Source organism: Sapajus apella, unplaced genomic scaffold (genome assembly GCF_009761245.1).
Source record: "Sapajus apella isolate SASKATOON/1434 unplaced genomic scaffold, GSC_monkey_1.0 scaffold47, whole genome shotgun sequence".
In the NCBI taxonomy this organism is placed as follows: Eukaryota; Metazoa; Chordata; class Mammalia; order Primates; family Cebidae; genus Sapajus; species Sapajus apella.
The window spans coordinates 17754612-17775661 of NW_022436987.1; positions in this window are offsets into that span (position 1 = coordinate 17754612).

Below are 21050 nucleotides of genomic sequence, written 5' to 3' on the forward strand. Positions count from 1 at the left end.
TCTGCTCCACCTTCTGCGTTCTTCTTGTTTCATCCTCCAGATTCCCTCACAAAGTAAAATGCCCTGTTTATTTTTACCCAGGATTTAATAGTACATAAAGCATTAAAAATTTTTCTTGGTTATCACTCTAGACTTTTTAATGTAAATACATCTCTCCAAGGGGCAGAAAATCTCTGGTATCCCTGGCTTTGTGATCTAAAGATATTGCCAAATTCTGGATTCTAGTTTTACTTTGAAAGGCAAACATGTACTTCTCAAGTTAGCCAAATCTCTCTGGAGTTCTTGCACTATCTTGATGGTTGTGCAATTGCTAAGTAGCATGGTATTGATGTGTTTAGTTTTATAAGACACTGCCAAACAGTTTTGTATTGCATTTATTTTTGTAAAATATCTTAACCATAAGCAGTTTAGATTGCTGTCTCCAAATCACATCTTACCACACATTCCTCTTGAGGACCAATGGAGCAGCTGTAAGAAATTTTGTGATCTGACTAAGGGATAGTGAATGAAAGATATATTTTAATGGAGTTTAGTAAAATGCAATTATGTAGTTCAAAATCATACCCATACATGTTAAGAATTTTTGGCAAGAGAATGTCCAGAAATACACTGCTGTTCTAGATCAACTCAACTGGTGGGTTAAAATAAAGGTGCCTGCTAAGATCACTTTCCACCCAGGAGAAGTATGTGTAGCAGGACAAAAACAAGGTTTGATACATAAAGAGCCAAGAGTTCATAGATCTTTCAGATAGGCAGAGATATGAAAATTCTCATATACTTGAGACACTTTTTGTAAACGTTTTCCAAATTTAACAATGTATCTAAAATTTTATGGGACTCTAAATAGTTGAGTTACATAACGATTTGAGAAGATGAATCATGCTTTTATATGTATCAAAATACAAAAACAATTTCAACCAACTATGCTACATAAAACACTGATTTTTTTATTATCTCCAAAGGAAACAAAACAGAATTTGTACTCATATCAGAAGGCAATCAAAGAACATACAGATAATATACATATCATAGAGGTATGACATACAGATAATTAATAAAAAAATTTTTTGACTTTATGTTATTTGCTTTTTATAATTGTAATGTTTGTAAGCTATTTTCTCTTCCTAAATGCATATTAACTTGTATGCTGTTTTGTATTTATAATTTTCTGTTCTTTTTCTTAAAATAGTTCCATAAAGCTGTATGAACTTTAGACTCCACATAACCTGAATCCATCCCTGCTTATAATGTCCAAGTTGTAAGGGATCAATACATATTAAATGCTGACAAAGGGACATAATTAGGTAAGCATACTAATTATTCTAGATTCACTTAGAGATGCTAGCATTCCAACGTACCTCAGAACGCATAAACGCACCCAGTTTATAAAATTTAGAATCCAAGTGCCTGGCATTTGTACATTTATAAGAAACAGTGTTATTACTGTTAGCTGATGTCAATTACTTGTAATGATTAGTATTTTTTTCTTTTTTTTTAACTTAAAAATTACTTAAAAAAATTAATTTAATCCTTAAACTCTTGGGTAGTAATAACAGGAACTATTATAATTAAAACTTCATTTTACACAAGGGAAAAAGGAGATTTAGCATGATTAGATAAATTTCTTTTGGTAATAGAATTAATGTGAAACAGAAAAAAATGACCTAACATCTCTTGACATGAAAGCCCATGCTTAATTCATTATTTCTTATTAAATCTAGCTAGGAGAAGAAATGCTTACTGCCAATATCATGACAGATAACAAGTTATCAGGTGAATATCTTTAATTAAAAATGCTAAAATCATCTTTTAGAATGAATGTCAAGGTTGACCCCATTATGAGGCTAAATTTATCCTTAGAGTTTTTATGTTAAATGAAGCAAGTAAAATATGTTGTTAATTATAGTCTAAAATGATGTGAAAATGTACATTAGAGATAACTAATTCATGGGGTTTTATTAAGATCTTAGATGATTTTAATATGAAGTAAAACCCATCATCTTCCTATGGGCCATAGAACTATATTTCCCCTAACCAATTTATCCATTTTCATATACACAATTCTGAATTGAAATGAATCTCTCCCATCCTATATCTTTATTTTCCTTCTTTGTATCACTATTATGGTGTGTATCACATCCTGGTCTCTATGAAACATTCATCTGTTCATCTATTCATTGGTTCGGCAAATATTTGGTTACTATCTGCCATGTTCCAAGCATTGCATTAGGCACTGAGATAGAGATGTAAATAAAACCAAAGAAATTAGTTGTCTATATGTGTTCTTTATCATGAGAACAGGATCCACTGTGGGCTGAGACTATGCCATCCTCTCTTCTTTGTATCAAAACCTCTCTGGGATAGCTAAAAAAAATTAAGGTATCAAGTGTTCAGCTGGACATTTTAGGCTGAAGACAAGGTTGAATAGAAATGGGGGAGATTTAGGGGAGAAAAAAAGGTATTTTACTATTTTAAGATTTTGTCATTCTGACTGATGTGAGATAATATTTCATTGCAGTTTTGATTTGCATTTTCTCTTACAAGCTAATATGTTTCCAATATTTATTGTAAAATTCACAAATACATATCTGAAAACAAGTTGCTTTGCCTTTGACAAATGCATGATGTTGATTTGATTAGGGCCTAGTTTCTTTTAAGGTATAGAAAAATTCTATATCACTTTTTATAAGCATAAGGTTTCAAGATAATTCCCTTTGCCAAACTGCTAAAGCACAGTAAGTTCTCCAAAGCCTAACTTCAATTCCAAATCCTCATTGGAACCTTTTATATTTTTCCAATGTATGCTTGGATTCTTCCTCTTCTAGAATCCCAAGTATTTTTAGTGCTGTGACAACTCTTAATAGTGTGCTTTCAATCATAGATATTTGTATGGTTCAATGTCTTCCTTTAATAGGAGATTTTTGAGGACAAGAACAATAAGATTACTCTCTACTCACAGCCCCTAGCACAAGGGAGATGGTTCATAAATGTTTACTCAGTTGAATTATTGAAAATGTCGTGAAACTGAAAAATCATTACTGTAGTGGCAAAGAAAAAAATGAGTGATAAGGAATGAAAGCATAGATTTGGTGCTGTAGTTTTGAGGTGAGAATTTTTCCATAGCACCTGCTGAAGGAATTAGTATCATTACTGTATATTGTTCTTACTATAATTGGAAGTCATTATTTTTTGGTTCACTCTCCCATTATTGTCATTAATAGTCTCTGTTACTCTATAATTTAGAGCAAGTAGATGGAATGAAAAGTTTATCCCTTTTGGTAGAAGGAGGTCAATGTTCTCATTCTTTTCAGTGTTTCTAAGCTTTGTCATAAGCTTTCTACCAACAGAGTTGGGTAGAAAAGTAATTTCCTTAATCTGAGCTTTACCTCAAGGCTGGAACACTTTGTTCAATTTAGAATTGTTACTGAAATGTCTTTTCGTCCTTATTTCATATTGAGAGTTCAGAATAGCTAGTTTTTTTCCTGATTCTTTTTGTCCTTTGATCTCTGACTTCTCCCAATCCTCTTTGATCTTTGCTTAAAAACCTACAAGTCCTTGACCAGTTATTTCCTTGCTAAAGTTAGTCAAAATTAACTAATATATACAAAAATTTCACTCTTTTTTTTTTAACAATTTTCCTAAAGCCATGGTTCTGAGGGTCTATTGTCTATATTCCAAAAAAGCAAAGGCATCTATTTTACCGAGTAATTTACCAATGCACAATTTATTCTACTGTCTTCCACCTTGCTCCTCACCATACAAATAGCAAGACTAAAAAATGCCAAATTTTTTTGTTTCAGAAGAATTCCACTTCCAAGTACTAAATTTTGTATTATTTAAGGTAATGATAGCTAATGTAACAAACTGCAAAATCACAGTGGCATAACACGATAAATGTTCATTTTTTGCTCACACAAAATCCAAAATGGAAAAATGTGTTCACCTTTTAATAGGAGGGCCTTCTCTTTATCGTGATTCATGGAACCAGGATTTCTACCTTTTGTCCCTGCTGCTTTCAGCATATAGGTTTCAAAGTTTTTATGTTTACCTGTATCAAGAAAGAAGTGAAAAGAACATGGAGGATCACAGAGAGAAATCTTTTTGAGCCAGGCTTGGAAGTGCCTACATAATTTCCATTCATGTTTTGTTAGCTAGAATTTGGTCATATAGTTCTGTGTAATTGTAAGGGAAGCTGAAAAAAGAGAGAATAAAACTTGGGGCATCCATAGTCATCTCTGTTATAGAAATATGTAAGTTACTTATTTGTGTGCTCTTAAATACATTTAGCATTACTTAAAATGGTGATTAATAGCTGAAACAATGGCAGCAGACTCCTTGGAGGAGGCACCATTTGAGTAGTGAGTTAAATATGAAGCATCATGTGGAACAGAAGTAAAGAAAGCTCAGCTTTAGCAGAGGTGTAAGACTGGGTTGAGGGTAAGCTACTTTTTCCTATGGAAAGCAGTATTAACTTGCCCTCCCTGCGTCAAAAAGTTATACATATGACATTTTTGACCTCTTGTCCTAGTAACAAATAATTACAAAAGAGTACACTATTACTTTGAAAGTTATGGTTGGCCCTGTGTTTTCAGAGAGCGAAGAGAAGTAGCTCAGTCTTTGTCTATGACCCACTCTTCAAGGAGTTCAGAGTGTAATGCGTAAAGAGCTGTCTGAGTTAGAAGGATGAAGCTAAACTCTGAGTTCAGGTCCTGGTTTTGTTATTCTCTTCAGTGGACTGTCTAAATGACCTCAAGAAAAGAGCTGAAAAGAATTGCTGTATCAAAGTGGTGATTAATTTTAGATTTTGATCTTTTTCTTTTGTATTCCAGAAAGGTTTTCCAGCACATTTATATGTGTATATAACGATGTATACATGTATTTTAGAGGCAGTTTAGGGGCATATATTTTGGTGACACACATATATAAATGTATAAGCAGGAGCTCTCTTGACTGTTGTAGAGAGTAATCGCGATGTAGAGTTCATTGAAAAACAGCAAAACTTCTGGATCTTCCTTAATTTTGTTTTTTGACCAAGGACAAGGATCTTTTTACTAGAAACATTTGAGAGTTTCATTTTAACAGTAGAAACCCATTTTTGGTTTTTTTTTAGTTTTATTTTTTACCATTCTGAAAAATAATGAATTTTAAAATTTTACATTAAAAATTTTTAATGTCAAAGGATACCGGAGAATGTCTATTTGAACCCATTCATGTTATGCATAGGATTATTGAACCCAAAGATGTTCAGTGATTTTCTTAAGATCATCCAGGTAATTTCTGGAATATTTTCCAACTTTAGAATTCTTTCCAACATATGCTACTAAAATAAGCGCTTATTTCTCCTGTTTTGTTTTTATGCCTGATTTTCTCCATGCTCCTAAGCTTTCCTGCTCAAAAGTGAACTGCTTTTGTTTTCCTGGAAATAGCTTTTCTTCTTATGTTCTAAAGAACACAGTCTTGATACCAGTATTGACATAACTGGAGAAATTATTAATGACTTTATCCCAATGTTTATGTTGAGAATAATTGTCATTGTTAGTTAATGCAAAATTTTACTTTTGATGTAAATGTTAATGGAAGATGAATATTCAACATTTCTTGCTGATATGTTTGCAAACTATTTGCTCTTCACAAGAACTTTAAAACTCAGTGACTTCGAACTTCAGTAATTTATTCCTCCAAAAGCATCTGTAGTTCGGCTGGTTCTGCTGACTGAAGCTAGGCTCCATGTGTGCTAGGCTCCAAGTTGTAGATGAAGTCTATGTCTGCTCTGCATGCCTCTTCTTCCTTCTTAGGACAACACAGACTGAAGTACTATGTTCTTTTTAGAATTAAAGGCAGTCGAACAAGACCAACAATGCAAGCATATTTCAAACCTCTGCTCACATTATAATCTGCTAATGTGCCATTGGACAGAGCATCTCACATAGCCAAATATTGTGTCTCGAGAGTCAGAAAGTACCATCTGTCACCATGAAGTCATGGCAAATGTATAGGCCATATTGACCTTGTTTCCTGTCGTTAATAAAATACAGACACACAGTAGGAAACTGTTGTAGGCTAACTATAGCACAAATACCAACTTAGTGGTATCTCCATCAACATGCTCTGCCTATCTTTTATCAGAGAGAAGGTTTTTATTCTCCTGCACAAAACCAAACCCTCCAGATATGCAGTGTTCTACTATTTTTCTTCCTATTTGAAAACACTTATCCAGTAGTTTTACCAGCTCTCTACTATATTATAGTTCTTTACTCTCTATTGGGTCATTCTTGTTGGAAATCAAACGCATTCCTTGATTAACACACAGACAAACAAACAGCTCCTTCCAATGAATTTCTTCTACCAAATACCACTGTTTTATCTTTTAAAAAATTCTTCATATTTAAAAAAATTTGTCTTTATGATTTTATTTCAGCTGTTCTCCCTGCTGTCTCTCTTAAACCTATTTCAGGTTTATATGCATATTACACACATAACAACTAGCAAGTTATAATCATCTTCATATATTAGCATGTGTGCTAATTGTGAATTTAACAATTTAACAGTAAAGGCAGGAAAATAACAACATTAATCATTAGTAAATGGAGAGTATTAGTTTCTTCTGCAGTCAATTAGGTCCTACAAATTTTATGGATTGTGATGGCTATATCTAAAATGTAGGGAGATATACTGGACACCGATAGATTCCATATGCTTGGCTCTGATGGCAGATATAAACAAAGATGAAAGACCATGAACCTGACTCACATATCTACTCTTGTGCACGTGCACACCTGTGCATGTGTATGTGTGTTTGTGTGTGCATGTGCATGTGTGTTTATCATATAGATATATCCCTGTGTCTTCTAGGCATGTATCTGAGTATACAGAAAAGGGACTGAAAGAATACGCCCAAAGATGTGTAACACTGATTATTTCTGGGCGAATGAGATGGGGAAGCACTTCTTAATTTCTTTTTCTTTAATACCTGTATTTTCTGTACTGTATATTGCTCTGTAATATACAAAAGTAAAATTTATGATGTATGCATATACTTAGTGGGTTGTTGATTCTCCAAACATGCAAATGAGTCTATGTGATCAACTTTATTTCAAAAATTGGATGCAAGAATCTCTCAACACAAGTGACTTCTTACCAAGTGACTTTGACAGTGTTTTAATAGGGAGATAACGTCTGCATTCTGTCTGTTGAGTAGGGGTAGATCTGTGACTGTGAAAGAAGTAAAGGTAAGTGTTTAATGAGACTAAGTCATGAAAAGCATTGCAGCTTCTTGGATTTCATAAGACACTCTTGGGACTCAGGCAGCATCTTATGAGAAATCCCAGGTGCCTTGCAAAGATGCTTAAATGAAAAGAAGAAAACAGCTCACAGTGTTTTACCAGCCAAGTGAATAAACCACTTTGAAAGTGGATTCCTCAGCCTAGATTAGCTGCCCGTTTGATGCTGCAGAGAGGAATCATTTCCACTGAGTTGCACAGCAGTAGATAACCAGGATAGTCATTATAATCTGGTAATTAATAACTTGGATATTAGAGATAAACAGATGTCAATCCTGGCTCTACCACTTATTAGCTCCATGACCTTATACAAGTTTCTTAGCCACTCTGGTTCTTTGTTTTTTTTTTATAAAATGAAGATAAGAATGATATATCTCTCCTAAACAAGTAGTGAACATAACTAAGATAATTCATATAAACTACAGAGTAATAATTCAATAAATTATAACTGCTATTTTGTTATTTTGTTGTTGCTAATGTCCTATAATGGTGTTGGAGGAGAATGACCAGTATCACTTCTATTCATCATACTCACGTTTGGATTCAAACACAGGGAGACTAAATAGCAGGGCGTTTAGGCACATGGCAGTAATAACTGTAATTCCTACCATTAATGTACTCAGAAATACATTAGTCTCTAGCAAATATATGTTCTGAAATGTACTTTGTCAAGTCTAATAAGTGGCTGATTGCCTGTTAGGTCTCTTGAGAATCTAAAATCCTTGCTTCTATGGTTTTCTAGTTGTATAAAAAAAGAAAAGCAACAACTCTTGAGGGAGAAGGTGATTAAAGAGGACGGATTAATGCATAAATGATTGGGCATCAGTGACCAAGCAGGAAAGCTCTCTATGTAGAGATATAAGAATACACACCAAAATATTCTTTCTTTTATTTTACTAGTATAATTTGCTATCCCCCATGGATTTTCAAACACAAACAGTCCACATGGAGGTACTATGATTTAAGTGGCAAATTCCAGCACAGGGACTTCACATTTCTCCACATATAACACCTACACTTGATGTTAGCTTTTTTTTTTTTGAAAGATATTGCCAGACTTTATACTGTTATACAGTAAACAGAAATATGATCCATATTTTACAGTTTCCATAGCTGATTCACTGATTTCATGATGGGAATGGGAAAGGCAAAATGCTGTGTTGCCACTTAAACAAAGCTACAGCCAAGCCTAGTGCTACATGCAAAATAAGTAACTAAAAAAGCCTCTTTTTAATTGAGCTTGGGAAATTTTATGTATAAAAATAATATCAAAATTGTGACACAAAACACAGTGGGTGTGTTAGAAATAACAGAAGATTTGGAGACACATGGACCAGAGTGTGAAATCTGGCTATATTGTTTGTAATCTGAGTGTCCTTAATCTGCTGATTTAAATTGTAAGCATATTTTGCCTCTATGTAAGACAATAATCTGAAAACCTAGTCATTAAGCTAAAACAAAAGAAATTGGGTAATGTCCCAATATGGGGTGTGGCACTTAATAGATATTCTATAAATAGTGGTGGTCTTCTTCTTGCCACTTTTTGAACAATATTTTACATGCTGTGAGAACTACACACCACACACATACAAATACACACACACATATTAGAAATTTATTTTGTTGTGGTGGTGGTTAATCGCTTTCCAAAATAGTGTTAGATCTTTTGAACTAATCTAAAGCAGACATCTTGAAGATTTCCTGCAACAGATAACAGCTGGTGAGTTCACTGGAAATATATTAGGTCGAACCATAGAAAAATTGCTATTTTGAGGTAAAAATGTCCAATATTCAACAATTTCATAGAGTTCAATTAATAGATAACATTGCAATTGCAGATAGAAATAAAGTTAGGTGAGAGACATACAATGATTTTTAAATAATGAACAAGATTTAGATAATCTGATAGTGGGAAGTCTTTCGGGACCAAAACTTGCCCTGGTCACAGAAAGTCTATTCAGATAGAAGAAGTTGATTGCCACTCACCTGGTGTTTCCAATGTTAGGGAGAAAAGTAAAACATTTTTGCTACACCAATATGTCCATACTCCAATAAAGAAAATCACTAGATACTTATCAGGAGCTGCTTAAATTATTTATATTCACTTTGATCCACTCAGTCTCTGGGAACTTAATAGAATAGTGTAAAATCACTGATCATTTGTTCTTCACAAATAATATTTGTATTTTCTTGATGGTCAGTTCATTAAGGAAGATTCATTAAGACCATTGCCTCATTCAATCAAGTTTTCTACCATAATTTTCAAGGTATAGAGTATGCTCCAGCATGATATAGGGCTAATCACCTAGCTGTGTATAGCAACAACAGAATCACAGATGAAATTGTTTGGTGTATTGCATTAATTCAATGTCTTAAGTGTGAATGATGGCAAGCCTTAGATAACAGATATGACAGTGGAAGGTGATGAGAAAGTTTATTTTATCTCACCTATATATCTCCAGGCCCTAAAATAGTGCTTTGTCTATATTAGATGCTTAACAGATATCTGCTTAATGGATGGATGGATGAGTGGGTGGATGGGTATATATGTATGCCCACAGTTATCTTAGCAAAATCCTATGACAGACATTCTGGTAAGTTTTTGCTATTTGATATGCCCTTTTAAAGTCTCTGTATTAGTCCGTTTTCACACTGCTGATAAAGACACATGCAGACTGGGCAATTTACAAAAGAAAGGAGATGGAATGTACTTACAGTTCCATGTGGCCGGGCAAGTGTCACAGTCATGGTGGAAGACAAGGAGGAGCAAGTCACATCTTACATGGATGGCAGCAGGCAAAGAGAAAGAGCTTGTACAGGGAAACTACCATTTTTATAATCGTTAGATCTCAAGAGACTTATTCACTATCAGAGGAACAACATGGAAAAGACCCACCCCAATGATTTAATTACCTCCCACTGGGTTCCTCCCACAACACATGGGAATTGTGGGAGTTACAATTCAAGAAGAGATTTGGGTAGGGACACAAACATACCATATCATTCTGCCCCTTGCCCTTTCCAAATCTCATGTCCTCTTATTTCAAAACCAGTCATGCTTTCTCAACAGTCCCCAAAGTTCTTAACCCATTTCAGCATTCACTAAAAGTCCACAGTTCAAAATCTCAACTGAGACAAGGAAAGTCTCTTCTACCTAGGAGCCTGTAAAAAGCTAAAGCAAGTTAGTTACTTCCTAGATACAATGAGGATACACACAGTGGGAAAGTACACCCACTCCAAATAGAAGAAATTGGCCAGAACAATGGGGCTACAGGCCCCATGCAAGCCCCAAATCCAGTGGGATTTAAATCTTAAATCTTGAAGCTCCAAAATGATTTTCGACTCCATATCTCACATCCAGGTCATGTTGTTGCAAGAGGTGGGTTCCCATGGTCTTGGACAGCTCCACCCCTATGGGTTTGCAGGGTGCAGGCTCCTTCCTGGCTGCTTTCACAGGCTGGCATTGAATGTCTGAGACTTTTCCATTGAATGTCTAGTGCAAGCTGTTGGTGGATCTACCATTCTGAGGTCTGGAGGACAGTGGTGGCCCTCTTCTCACAGCTCCATTAGGCAGTGCCTCAGTAGGTACTCTCTGTGGGGGCTCCAACCCCACATTTACCTTCCAACTTCCCTAGCAGAGATTCTCTATGATGTTCCCACCCCTACAACAAACTTCTGCCTGGGGATCCAGCCATTTCCATACATCTTCTGAAATGTAGGCGGAGGTTTCCAGACCTTAGTTCTTGACTTCTGTGCACTTACAGGTTCAACACCAGGTGAAAGCTGCCAGGGCTTGAGACTTGTACCCTCTGAAGCCACAACCCAAACTCTACATTGGCCCCTGATGGCCCTTTTCAGCCACACTGGAGTGGCTGGGATGCAGGACACACAGCATGGGGACCCTGGGTGAGCCCACAAAACCATGTTTTCTTCCTAGGCCTTAGGGCCAGTCATGGGAGGGGCTGCCATGAACACCTCTGACGTGCTCTAAAGGCATTTTCCTCATTGTCTTGGGAATTAACATCTAGCTCCTAGTTACTTAAGCAAATTTCTGCAGCTGTCTTGAATTTGTCCTCAGAAAGGGTATTTTCTTTTCTATTGCATTGTCAGGCTGTAAATTTTCTGAACTTTTATGTTCTGTTTCCCTTATAAAACTGAATGCCTTTAACAGCACCCAAGTCACTTCTTGAGTACTTTGCTGCTTAGAAATTTCTTCTGCCAGATACCTTAAATCATCTCTCTTAATTTCAAAGTTCCACAAATCTCTATGGCAGGGGCAAAATGCCACCAGTCTCTTTGCTAAAACATTACAAAAGTCATTTTTGCCCCAGTTCCCAACAAGTTCCTCATCTCCATCTGAGAACACCTCAGCCTGGATTTCCTTGTCCATATAATTATCAGCATTTTGGCCAAAGCCATTCAACAAGTCTCTAGCAAGTTGCAAACTTTCCCACATTTTCCTGTCTTCTTCTGAGCCCCCCAAACTATCCCAACCTCTGCCTGTTACCCAGTTCCAAAGTCACTTCCACATTTAGGGGTATCTTTTCAACAATACCTCACTCTACTGGTACCAATTTACTGTATTAGTCCGTTTTCATGCCACTGGGTTCCTCCCATGACACATAGGAATTGTGGGAGTTATAATTTAAGAGAAAATTTGGGTGGGGATACAGCCAAACCATATCAGACTCCTGGAAAAATTTTCTTTTTCTGCTTACTCTTACCCTTACATATATTGACATTACTGGTTAGGTTAATATTTCTGCATCATAAATTTTGACCTGAAACCTTTAAAGCAAGTCTAAATTCATTATGAAAACTTTCTTTCTTTTTACAATAGTTTTTAAACTTTCACAAAACTTTTCATTTTCTTTTTAGTGGTGAGAACATTTAAGATCTATTCCTTTAGTGAATTTCAATTATATAATAGTATATTATTAAATAGAGTGCTCGTGCTACACATCAGATCCTCAGAACTTATTCATCATATAACTTAACCAATTATAGAGGGTTTATTCTGTGTATTTTATATTTCAAAATATTATATTTAATGAATACACAATCTTTCTTAAAAGTTCTTCTGGAGAGCCAGGCACAGTGGCATATTCTATAGTCCCAGCTATTTGGGAGGCTGAGGCAGGAGGATCCCTTGAGTCAGGAGTTCCAGGCTGTGGTGTGCAATAATTGTGTCTGTGAATAACCTCTGCACTCCAGCCAGAACAACATAGTGAAACTCCACCTCTAAAGTTATTTCGAGTTTTTCATTATTGTTCTACATATTTTTCCAAGTTGCATCAATTAAAAAAAGTGTTTTCTTTGCAACTGAAATTAGATTTTAAAGACCTTGATGAATATGTGTAAAGTCAAAAAGTCATGCTGTCAGAATAGAATATTTAGGAGAACTAGAAATAATGGTTAAAAGTATGAACCTGATAACCAGCTATATGGATTTTCAGTCTTACTTCTTTTATTAACACTGAAATTTTCCAGATTATTGAAGTTCATAAAGATGCAAGATCCATGAGAAAAGGATCTTTTTTTCTGCACTGATATTTCCTCAGAACTTAAAGTAGAACCCACATATTTTATGTGTTCTATAAATGTGTAATTAGACAATTTTTCATTGAGTTTTCTAATGTTAGATTGTGATAGTCCATCTTATCTACTGTCATTGAAAAATAATCCTTCCCCTCCTCCAATGAAGCATATTTATAAATTGTTTTAACATTCTGGTTGAGTTTTTGGAAATTCCAAGCTCTGCTAAGAGATTAACATAATGGTTAGGGGCACAATTAGAGAGAGTTCGGTTTGAATTCATCTTCTGCTACTTTAAATTCATGTCATTTTAATTCACGTCTGTCTATTCAGTATCATCTGTACTATCTCAGAGCATACTATAGATTTGTTACTAAATTGGATAAATATTTGATACTAAATTGTACTCTCTTTGCTGTTTTTCCTTTGCAAATGTATAATCTGCAGTCAAAGATGGGAGAAAAAAGTTATTTTTACTGTGTGTGTAAAAATTCCAGGTTAAACCATTTATACAAAGACTTAAGCAATAAAAGAAACATTTAATTTTCTTTTAACTCAGAAAGATAAAAATAAAACTTAGTTTCTTTCCAACAATAGGAGATTGTTAAAATTATGAAGATAAAGTAGAGATTTTTGCTAGGAGTCTGCTAAAGGATTATGTTCATAATATGACTAAAGCATTGTATATTTTGATAACAGAATATATTTTGAAGTTGTCCAAATAACGTAGGTTTTATTTACTAATAAATCATCTTTGACAAGCTATCTATATTAAAATGTGACCACCTAACTTTTTATTCTAGGCCAATTTCATAACGATTATTCTTGCTTTGTTTCATTTGATGGAAAATTATGCTACCTTAGTGAGACAGACCAATGAATTCCTAGCAAATGAGCTTTGGAATTTGCATATAATTAAGAATAATTTTATAAGCATATGACAACTGATTCCTAATACTGAATAAGCTATTATTAGCCTTGGCTTAAAGAGGCAGTAAATACAGATATAGTCCCTGCCTTCATGGAGCTTAATGTTCACTGAAGAGGAGAAAAGGCAGCCAATTAAATTGTTGAACAGGTAGGGGTTTGGATTATCAGAGTAATAGCTGAATATTTCTAGGACCTGGATTTACGGATGGACAAAGATACATGGCAATGTTTTCATTGCTTGTCCTCTTGATGGTGGGGGGGTCTCATCTGGAGCAGCCATTGCTAGGATGCCAGTTGCAGCAGGGGAGGCATGACTGGGGCTGCATGCTTCTGGAACTTGCAGAGCTGGGAACAGGTGATTCCAGTAGAAGCTCCTTACCCTACTGAGTTGGTGGGGTGGGAGCCCCTTGCTCCTGGGCACAGCTGCAGCTGCCCAGCCATAGCTCTGGACCTGGGCATCCCTGAACTCTCAGGGGCCCAGGAAGCTCCCTACTTCCACAACCTCAGAAGTGCCTACTCCTGCTCCCTGACCTCTCCTGGCACCTGCTCTGGTGCACAGCAAAGTTGTAGCCAGGCCTTTGTGCTGTTGTGACCTGTCCAGGTGTGCATACACTCGGGGAGGCACTGACATGCCAGCCCTTACTGCCTCAGCCCCCTCCAAACTTTGGGCTACAATGAGCACAAAAGGGAGGCCAGAGGGCTGAGAGTGGCTCAGCATTGGCCAGCAGGCATCTCTCAGTGTAGATAGCCTGGGCACCACAGAGAGTATGTTGATGGCAGGCAGAAGGCAGAGACATTCCTGGGTGGGAAGGAGTGGCTCCCTGGTGAAACTTCACCTTAAAGCCAACAATGGTCTGAAGCCTGGATACTGACCTGCCAGTTCTAGGTGGAGTCAGCAATCTGGAGTGAGAACTTCCTTATACCTTTTGGCCAATTAAATGGTGGTTTTCTTAGGCCCATCCATGGCCACCCATGAACCAGTCAGCCTGCACTTCCTTTTGCCCATGGACCAATCAGCACGTACTTCCTCTATTCCGAGCCCATAAAAACCCCAAGTTCAGTCAACTCAGGCACTCACTGGGACTACCTGCCTGAAGATAGGAGCTATATACTTCAGGTCTCCTCTGTAATCCTTGTGACTAACTGGCTGCAGATAGGAGCTATCCACTTTGGGTCTTCTCTCCTCTGGGAGCTGTTCAGCCACTTAATAAAGCTCTTCTTCACCTTGCTTATCCTCCAGTTGTCTGTGTAACCTTATTCTTCCTGGACACGGGACAAGAACTTGTGACCCACTGAATTATGGGACCAAAAGGAGTTGTAACATGTTCCTGGCCCACTCACAAAGGTGCAGGTGGTGACTTGCTCCCATACGGCAGGAGCGAAGAGTGGCAACCCTTCTGGAGACCCAGGCCTTAGGATTCCCTGAGTCAGAGATGCTGTAACACTATAGCCCTCTTGCTCTCCGCTGGCACCAGGTGGCCGACCCACACAACAGGAAGCAGCAGTGAGGCCAGATCAGCTCAGGAGCTGTGGGCCAGAGTGGGTTGGTGGGACTGAAAAAGCTGTAACACAAATTGGCTGAAACATGCTCCACTACTTGCCGTGCTACCGGTGCTGAGGAGAGAAGAGCTGTAGCCCTTCTGGGATCCCAGACCTTGGGGCTTCCTGAGCCAGGACTATGCCATACTGTAAAGCCCCATGTAGCTTTGGGGCTCTGGGGTTCCTGGTGTCTCCAAGCTTTTGGGTGCCACTGCATTCCCTTTGTCCAGATGCTGGAGTCTGCAGTGGAAGCTGCTTGTTATACATCTGGTCCAGCTGCAGCCTTGCACGGAGCTGGCACCTGTGCTGGTACCTGGAGCTCCACCCCTCCACACCTACAGAAACTAGCATTTCTGGCTGTGAACAGTGACCAAACCCATGCTTGTTCACTTACACACCCTCCGCTTCTCTGTGCCCTGCTTTTCCTTTGCAGGCGTGGGATCAGGGCCAGAAAGATAAGCCAATTGCAGCCTGCTGGGCCGAGTGGACTGAACAAGCCAGCTGGTGTGAGTAAAACTCAAGCAGAGGCACCACTGGCCCTAGATGTTTCTAGTTGGTGAAGTGATACCCTAAGGATCCTGTGACATTTCGTCTCTTGGTGATCTGAAACTTCCAACTCCATGTAATTAAAAAAATGAAAATAAGTCTCAATAACTTTAATTTTGGCAGGTTGTGAATGGAAATTATGGCATGATGGCATGCTTCTGTACAGCATTTTGGAAGGCTAAGGCCACAAGTTTAAGGCTGCAGTGAGGTATTAATTATGAGCTTCTCAACATTAAAATTACTGTTAATAACTGTTATAAATGCTGGTAATAACTAGCTATATTGAAAGAATGACTAAGAATGCGTTAAGCATGAAATCATCAAGCTCAAATGGGGCATAGTCAAAAGAGGTAATATAGACATCAAAACAAGGAAAGGATGTTCCTGATATTTCTTAAATATGATTTTAGTTTTGTATGTTTTTCTTTTGCAAGAATAAAAATACATCCAATAAATAAAGTTGATAACTCTCCTTTGTTTTTTTCATATCTAATAATTTTTCCAGATTAACAGTCTGATTGTGCAAATACCACAGAATTTTATGCAGTGAATCACTTTATTCAGATTTCACTTTAAAACGCTTTGCTAGTACAAGAGAGATAGGGAATATATATTTGTGTGTGTTTTTTTTTTTAACTCCTTTGTGTCAAGAGCTGTATAACTGATTAATTGTGCTAATTTATTAGCTTTAGAGCCCTACAGGAAGAAGAGTGCTTTGTGGAATGATTGCTTTATGAAGCATAAAGAGAAACAGATGAACATGTGAACAGTGAAAGATCTTTTCCTTGGAATCACGTTCATCCTCTGATTAAAATGAACTTTGTAAAGTTAAAAATACTGTATTTTACCCTTAGCATTTGGAAATGTGTATGTAATTTTGGTCATGGTGCTTCATTACAATAATGAATAGATAGAAAAAAGGTATTTATAGAATAGTGCCAAAACAAATTTGTAGGATAAAATAGGTCTGGCCATGGGTATTAGATAGTACTTTATATTATTACTTCATTGGTGCCTCACTAAATTGTATCACAAAATCAAGTACAGGATTTTCCAGAGCATGCTTTTGAAAGAACCTGAAGTTTTATTGAGGACTCATTAATTCTGCCTGTCCCATAACTTACGATTTATTTCACAAATATTTTAAACTTTAGATCATTAAGATGTTGCATTTCTAGTCTTGTAAATTATTAGAATAGGTTTAGAATGCATCTCTTTTGAGGATAGGTTACTTAATGAAAATATCATATTTTTAGCTTACAGTGGAATGTAAGTAAAGGTCTATTATTTGAGCCACAGTTATGAAAACTTTAGATAATACATTTAAGCTTCGAATTAAAAAGAAAAATGTTTTCTAAATAGGAAAACTTTTCAACTCATCTGTTTTTCAACTAGAAATTTATAGAGTTAGAATGTTTTTAAAGAAGCAGTTTTATCTGTAAGGGAAGTGCTTACTGCCAGCATATTTCATCAAAGCTTAAATTCTCAAGAGGCATGTCATCCTTATAAGCAAACCATTCTGATTACATCAATCACATTATATTACCTTGGGTGACTGAATCCTATGAGACATCAACTGTTATGACTTGGATTGCAATATGCAGACAGTAAAAACCATATTTTACTTAAAAATATATTAACATACTACTTTTCCTAATAAAATACGTCGAATATTTTTATCAGCAGGCAGGAAATTATAGAACTAGCAGTTGTATTCCTGAAGCACTTTCAGTGTTCATGATAATTAATTCGAAAAGTAGACTCTTATCACATATTAGCATCTTTTGAACATTCTTGTTTTTGGTAAAATTAATTTGTGACTGATTCATGAAATAAATGATAAGGAACATAGATTCAGCTCTTTACTGTATGACTCATGTAATCTATGACTTTTTGGGGGAAGTTTCACATAATGGGAATACATTAAGAAACATTTTAAACAAAAACACATATAGCTAACATTTTCTTTTAGATCTCAGGGTCTGTCCCCTACTGCTTCAAAGCTCTGTGACTAAAAATATTTTAATAAGGTTATATGTTAGTATCTTATAAAGTTATGAAGTAGTCATATGCTGAAAACTAAGTTCATTGAAAATTTTCCCAGAGAGATTAGGTAAAGCCTCAATTAAGATAATGTTGTTTTCCCTAAGGTTCATTTGCCTGAGATAACTGGCAATCAAGATTCTAATTTGGAACTAAATTGTTAATCCAAATGTACTAACCTGATAGACTGAGTCTCATTACCACCCTCTGCAATGTGAAACCCTGTTAAAAGTGAATTTCACATGTCACAATCAAATGGTCCTTTATTTAACCTACCTTCAGAATTTGTTTTATTTTGATAATTTTGCAAATATATAAGTGAATTAACATACATTCATTTATTCACAAAGCATTTTAAGAGTCACTAAAAGGGATCCCATTTTGGAGAATAGCTTAAAATAATTTCTAATAGAGTTTCAGAGTGGTGAGATTATAAAAGTCTCTCTTTTTATACATCTTTTTTATATTTTCTAAGTTAACAGTATATAAATATATAATATTCTGCAAAAAATATGCCACTTTAAAAAAGAAAGACCTATATTTAATGTCCTGATTTTTAGTTAATGGGACATTGTAAGGTTATTTACAACAAAATAACATATTTAAAACTTTCTATTTCTTTAGATGAAAAGAGATTATCCAGTTAAATATAAGCAAGTGTATGCTTGAAAGATTCTCACTGTTATAAGGTTCTGATAGACATTTAGACCAAGGAAAATTTAACCTGGAATGACTTTCAAAAAACCCTTAGAAACAATGAGATAAACTTACTATAGAAGGATGGAGTATGAATTAAAGCAGTTGGCAGGAAGATCCTTCAGAATAATAATTCTGTATGATTGAAGGAGACTAGAAAGACTGTGCATGTGGGTGTGTGTGAGTGTGGGTGTGTAAGATAGAGATAGAAAGAAAGGGAAAGACAGAGAGTGGGAGAATTTAAATAATGGAAGATTTCATTAGATTGAATCTTTAGGTTATCTCTTTGTCATTCTGAGTCATTATCTGAGTAACACCTGGAGATTGAATTACTCTATTCTTTGAATACTTGGGAATGGGCATAGATCATACTTTGAATGTCTTTATTCTTTCCTGCAAGTCACAAAGCTAAGACAGTTTGGCTATATAAATCTGTTTAAACATTATTATGATTATTCTGAGTGATTTCAAGCCTGTAAATACAATGAAAAACCCCAAAGAGTTTCTTACTGTCCAAAGGATGATTATGAAGCCCTATGTACATAGCTCCTGTACTACTTAACTCATATTATTACTTCATTGCTACTTCACTATTACTTACTGCCTACAGTTCATAATATAAAAGGAAGAGAGGGCATCTTCCAAGTGGTATTGAGATTAGAGGTAACGTTGGAATGCCAACAATCAGGCAGATTTTTACAATTGTATGTCTAATCAACACAAATGCCAGGCTATTAATGAAACTCTCAGACTATTTAGAAGCCTAAGAGTCAGACCCTGCCCTGAAAGATTAAGACTAATTGAGGAGCTTCTATCTGGTTCTCTTTTCGAGAACTTGCCAATGTAAACAATATGCCCCAGAGTTTTATTTGTATCTTCATGTTACATAATTAGATTAGTGAATCAGAATTTCTTTCTTTTAGGAAAATATAAAAACATTCAGCAATCTGAAACTAAAGCTTGATAAATAGCTGGCTTTTGGAATTAAGCTCATGAAGTCATATGGTTATCTATGATGAAATTTTAACTTTTGACATGTTAAATAAGTTTAAGTAAAATTTGTTATGAATTTAGGAATGTGTATAATGAAGATGATTTTTCTGTCAAGTAACGTTATAGAAATAGTTCAATGGCTTTCCCCCATGGAAATTTCTTAAATGTCTTTACTTTCAGTAAAATCTTATAAACATTCCGCTGTTCACATATTTTAAAAAATATGGTAGTTCTGCTATTTTCAACCTGGAAAAATCTTGGTTGTTTTTTGCTTAATGATAAGCTATTTGAATCAGCTTTCTTTGTGGATTCTAATTTGCCCTGTTTCTCTTAAAAATATATATATTGGTATATATTTAGATATAAAATATTTATACACACACATATATGTATATATTCAATTCATTTGGTGTTGTCAAATTGAATTTTATATATATATATATATATATATATATATACAGAACAGTTTGTCTTCTTAAATTATTGTAGAAAATGGTTGTGATACGTAATTGTACTGTTAATTAAATATGTCTAAGTACTTAGATGCATATCTAGGGTATTAGTACATATACTTACTATTTTTGTAAATTTTACCATCTCACCAACCATGGCTTAGGCTGGGTTGGTCCCACATCCTCCCAATCTTACCAAAGCCCTTGTCAAAAAAAACTGTAAATTATTTGCAACAGGTTAGCTATAACCATCAACTTCCTTCATTTTAAAGGCCTAGACAACTCATAGTTCATAAAAATAGCATATTAAATTATAGTTTTAGTTCATTTCAGAAACAAACTTATTTGAAATGCTCAGTTTAAATGCAACTTCTTTGAACAGTATTTTCTCCCTACCACACCAGGGATATGATATAAATCAGTGGTCTTCATCCTTTTTGGCACCAGGGACCAGTTTCACAGAAGACAATTTTTCCATGTATTAGGTGGTATGGGGAATGGTTTAGGGATGGTTCAAGCACATTACCTTTGTTGTGCACTTTATTTCTATTATTATTACATTGTCTAAGAACTACATAGATGTTCCCCATTTAAGAGAACAGATTATTAAATATCAATATGTGCTGGAAAAATTCCTAAGATTTCTTCCCACTCTCCTTTCTTCAATTTAACATTCATCCTGGCCTTAGTAAAGATCTCAGGCTATATACATGTGATGCTGACTGTGCACTAACCAGCTGTGCAATGCTCTGGAAATTCTTATCTGCTAAGCATTGTTTTCTACTTCTGTAAAATAAAAGTCAGGAAACCTACCTCATGGGGATTATCTGGGAATACAATAAAAATACCACTTGTGAAGAGATTCTTATAGCTTTTAGACACAAAATATTAATATGTTTTGATATATTCAAAGGAATAATGATGATAATTTTCTAACTAAAAGTAACAATGAACATTTTCCTATTGTGAGATAATACAATGACCAGTCCATACCATTGTTCCACCTCTTCTTTTCAATGATTAATTTCACTTCTAA